Below are 5725 nucleotides of genomic sequence, written 5' to 3' on the forward strand. Positions count from 1 at the left end.
AACTTGTCTTCTGTTAACTACAGAGAAAACCTAGGGCTGCTATGCTTGCAACATAGGCACCTCAAGCTAATGCCTGAAGTGGCACAGTGTGTGTGGAGATGAGACGTCTGAAGAGTTTCATCTTGCTGAATGTCGGACACACACACTGGGTTGGGTCCTGCCACAGCCTTTTATTCAGGTGTCAAGGTGGTACCTGTTGGACTTATACCAGTGATGGTGGTCAGCTGTGGTACTAATGTGTACTGCTGTTCACAGCTTCACCACTGATGGAAGTAGAAGGGATCACCTCAAATTGGCCTGTTTAGTTTATTTGTTTGGGGTAGAGAAAGGTAAAATACATAGAAGACGACAGGAAAGAGATACTGGATTGGATTGCAATCAGAAAGTTTTGAACAGTGTCTGAAGTTTATTTGGGTCCTGTTGCATCTTGTTCTACATATATGGTTACTGAAAGTGCTTAGTTTGAAAATCGACAACTTTGGGTTTGTAGGCAAAGAGCGAGATTGTGCCCCATGCAGTGCATACAGCATTGTAGTATTCATGGCTGTATGACCTCTGTGACAGCATGTGTCAGGAGGTTTAGGTTGGATATTAGGAAAAGGTTCTTCACCCAAACGCTGGTTGAGCCCTGGAACAGTGCTTCAGCCCAGGGAAGTGGTCACAGCACCAAGCCTGACAGAGTTCAAGAAGTGTTTGGATTATACTCTCAGGCACATGGTGTGATTCTTGGGATGGGTCCTGTGCAGGGCCAGAAGCGGGACTCAGTGATCCCTGTGGGTCCCTTCCAACTCAGGATATATGATTCTATGGGTAATTGCTTCCAACTCAAGCCATGAATATTATGGTAGGCCACACTCAGAATAAGAAGGGAGAACTGGCAAACTGGGCTAAAGATTACTGCAGTTTTTCCCTAAAGGCTGCTTTCAATAAAAAAAAACAATCCTTGGAAACTAAAAGCCATCTCTCTCTTAAATGAGTCTTCTCATCTCCAGGTCTTGGGTTGCCTTTAGCTTCACCAGAACCATAGAGCTAATTTTTTTCTTTATTATATACTAATATTCAGTGTACTTCCATGGAAGTAAAAACTCTAAGTTTCCTTAGATATAAGAGGGCATTAACAAAGTCTCTTGCTCCTTCTACAAACGTGAAGTGGGGTATTACAAGTTCTTCTGCATTTGGGGGGCATAGGGGGAAAACTTAAAGTCACAGAATGAATGGTGTGGGTTGGAGAGAGACTCTGAACAGTTGGTGGAATTTCTGAAGGGACTTTGGAGCAATAGATTTCTCATGACTATTCAAGATCTTAAAAGAAAAATACCTTTTGACTGGACTGATTACAAACAATCCTACCATAAAGAACAGCTTTTCTTATCAAAAGCGGGAATAAGGTGAGTGTATTTAAATAACTGAAGATTGAATTAACCTGAATAAAGCAAAAGATAGATAGTACAGTTAATCTGAAATGCTGCTATAGATTGAAATTTATTTTAGGATGTCTTTAGTTAAACTTCCCAAAGGTCAAATGGTGTGTAGCATCATGCACTGCCTTTTGAAGTTTGACTTCTTACAAGCAATACTTGTTCCTGTAAAAAGTCTTAGATTATTTGGACTAAAACCCATCACCATGTCATTTCATGCAGAGATGGTGAATAATCACGGTCTTACAGCCTGAGATTTAAGACACCCTGTGTTGTAAAAGTTAACTAACATTGAAAAGAAGTTGTGGAACTCGCCGATGCAGGACATTTCTGCCATGATGAAAGTAAAAGCTGCTTAAAAATAAGGTTAAACTGATCACTCTTGCATCAAGAACCAAAAGAACCAAAGATCAATGAACAATTTCCAGTTCACAGTCTCTAATAAAGTGTTCAGAACTGGGAAAAAATAGCAGATCGCATTCACTTTATACCTCCCCTAAGTACTTGCTATGGGTCTTCTCTCTCATGAGTGGATTTGGGGTGAGGAGACATGGAGAATGATTGTATTGGATCTGACATAAAATACATTTATCTGCTAACACTGAGAAAAAAACAGAACGTGTCTCAGGTTCTTCCCTTTGCCATCCATCAGAACACAACCTGAGCGTAATCGATTTGTGCAACGTGTTCTGAAACACTGATTGCACTCCCTGGCCATTTCACATGTCCCTTTGGTGAGACAGGTTCCACATTCAAGAGAACAAGATTGAGATTATGCTGCTCCTGCCCTTACAGTTGTTCTAGGACCATTCCTATCTTCCTGAATACTTTAAGTTCTTCCCATAATGGTAAGAAGCTTGAAAACCGATCTTAGCACTGGTTTGCTGTATCTCAATTTTAATGCAATGTTTCTCTTGCATCTGACAGCACTTTTTCATATACAGAAATTATACAGAAGTCTAGTGTTGCTTTCCTTTCTTGACTACCTCATTCTTAAATATTCCCCTTCTACCATCAACCCAAAAAAAGCTTTCCTTGTAATTTAGTATTCAAAGGCTCTTTCTTGTACAAGTGACTTCACTTTGCCAGAAAAGAAGAAAACCACAAACTGAGTTTACCACCAATGTAAGCAAGACTGTTTAGCCACATCTCAGCAAGCTGGTTACATAATTAGTCTCAACTATGCCAAGACTAATGCAGAGAGGCTGTGTTACAGTGATACATGAACTGTATCACTACTTGCTTAACATGTAATACCTAAGATTAAAAGGGTGTTTGCAAAAATTCATTAAGTTAAATGATGAAGAATACCTCTGAATATGTTCTTCATTTTCTGTTTAAATATGTATTATTTCTAAATATAATTGATCCATTTCGTATGCAACTAATTATTTTAGATCAGGCCTTGAGATAAACATGAGCAACAACTACTTTTGGTTGCTCATTTCAGACCTCTGTTTATGATATAAAGGGTGTCCAGTGTTTCCTCTGAAATTCTACATCTTATTGTCATGGGTAGGCTTTCACCAATTCTGCTTTATTTCAGCTGCAGCTGCCCTTGGTTCTGTACCAAGGCTTCATTTGTGAGAATTTGTGCCAAGAATAAGGTAAAAATGCTGCCTGAAATGGAGTCCACCTTTCCCTTTAAAACTGTCAATTTAAGAAGCTGGAAGAAGGAATTGCTTATAATTAAATCTAATTATAGATTTAATTAAAAAAAAAAAAGTTGGGAATGCTTAGGGCTCGATCCAGCCCTTAGAACCCAAGTTGATACCTGAGTTGGGGACATGGCTGTAGTTACTACTTCTGGCTGGCCTAGTCGTTTTATGAATCAAAGCACATTTGGGTCAGCTTTGCAAGAAAGCCAAGGCAAAGAATCACTTTTTCTTGTTGCTAAGAATGAAGCAAAAGATGAATATATTTGTAAAAGAATAAAATGCTTACTTTATAAAATCTAAATAATCTGTAACTAGAAAGTGTTATTTGTTAACTGTATACTATATATTTTTCCCATGTTTGGAGATACTTAAATGAAAATTTAATATGGTCAGCTCTGAATAGTGGCAGAAAAAAAAGCTACTTTAAGGGAGAGATCTCAGCAGCAGTAAACATTTACTTTGAGTTTGAATTCTATATCTATATTTAATCAATTACATCCTTATGCTGGTATTGAAACTGCTCTAGATTGAGATTTCAGTTCTTTATAAACTCAGAAGCTTCTTTTGGGGAGCAACGAGAAGCTGTGAGTATTCCTAGTAAATGCTCACTTGCCAAATTCTGCAAACATGTTTCCTTCACTTGGACTTGATGGGTAGGGAAAGAGACCAAATATAAGGTGCAAATGTGGAGGAAGCATTATTGCAGGTTTCTGGAGCATAATATAGATCTCAATAGATACTTTCCATTATATACGCTTCACAAGACTTGAGGTCCTTGAAAAGGCTGTTGCAGATCTCTACTGCTTGCCCTTCCTACCTTTATTACTACAAAATATTTCTTGCTATATAGTTGTCACACCTGCCTACTCTTAAAAGAAGCAAAAGCTGTAAGATGTTTATGATGCCACCAAGTATCACCTTTAGTATCATCTACATTTACTTTCTATGCTAAGACCAAAAAATGTCTGCTTACTAAATTTATTTCTAAAGTTGCTAATGTACTGAAACTATCAGTTAAAGTATCACTGTTTCAGGGTCACCATATCATTATGCATTAGGGAATGTCTGCTGCCACAGGGATTGGTGCAGCACAAACTCAGCTCAGTGAAAACTCCCACTGTTTACAGCTTATGCTTTATTAGTCTGAAGGAAAGCGATGTAAAAATAGCAGGGGTTCCTATCCATTACAAAGATGAGAAAGGTTGGAAAAAAATTAAAGTCCTAGCAATCACTGAGAATTTATATTAAAAAAAATAAAGTAAACCCAACACAACCCCCACCCTCTCAGTAACTTACCTCACTGCTTCAGTGACAGCTTTCAGCCCTTCTCTTGAAGTCATTCTTTTCTCACAGGCAGCAGTGCCTGAACTGAAGAAGGAGATGCTCCCATAACTCCTACAGAAGGATCAGGGCTTACAACCAAAACCAGCAACCTTGTGTTCTCAGTTTCTCCTATTTTTATTTTAAGTATTTAAATTTTAAGGCATTTTGTGCCTGTGTATTATCTTCCAAAAAATTCTAACATAAGCCTATAATTGATTCTTAACCAAGCTGACACTGAAACAGTGCAGTCTTAAGAACAAAGCCCTTCAAAAAACCACACCAAACCAAGGGAAAGAAAAAAAGAAAAAGAAAATTGCAGGTACAAATAAAGTAGACTAACTGATAAAAGTTTACTTTTAAAAATAGTGACTAGTTCTTGTGCTCAGGAAAAGTTTTGACAAAAAGCATGACTATACAATTAATTATCCATATGAGTAAGATGCAAATTTGGGGCTACAAAATGCCATCACTACAACTTTCCACACAGGGAATTAGACAGGAGCTACAGCAGAGACTGCTTTCAGAGGAGCCACGATGCTTGCTTCCAGAGGACTGTGGTTTTCAGGTAAGCTTGTTCACTATCAGCACTCCTGGTATGATGTGACTCCACAATGCTTTAAGCCATAGGCTTTATTTACATTCAAGCCTTGAGTGAAAATTATATCACTTGTTTAAAAAGAAAAAAATTTTTTCTTCATGCTCTATTTCCCTCTCCACTGGTTTGGAGAGATTAAAAATCTCCTTTACAAGGGTCAAGGTTATATTCACAGTTAAAATGTAGGGAAAAAATTGAGATAATAATTAACCAGTAACCATTCAAATTCACCTACTTCCAGCTATATATAAACGAGAACAAATAGTTTTATTACTGCAGAAAAAACATGTGCTATTCTCATTTAACCCTAGAAAAACAAAGAAATGCTGACTGTTGATAGAAGTAAAAATTGTCTTTTAAGATACTAGAGGCAAAATGCAGTATTAGTTTTTCCCAAGGACACTATATAGTAATTTACTTAAATAGTATGGGTGTAAATGTAACTGATGGAATAACAATTGAAATACCTGAAACCATAAAATGTTTTAGAGAAACAGCACATGGAAATCAAAGCCACCTGGGAAATAATTCAACATATTTTCCTGAGATTAAAACAGCTTTTTTGAAATGAAAAGAACCAGAATCCAGGCTCAAATCCAAAGAGCTAAATGGAAACCCCATCTTTTCATATACCATGTTCGGTGGTATATTTATGATTACAATTGTATGAAATTTCATTTAATTGTTGCCTTAAATCCATCTGAAAAATAAAAGGCAGTGTTGACTACCAC

This window comes from Pseudopipra pipra, chromosome 5, assembly GCF_036250125.1.
Source record: "Pseudopipra pipra isolate bDixPip1 chromosome 5, bDixPip1.hap1, whole genome shotgun sequence".
Classification (NCBI taxonomy): domain Eukaryota; kingdom Metazoa; phylum Chordata; class Aves; order Passeriformes; family Pipridae; genus Pseudopipra; species Pseudopipra pipra.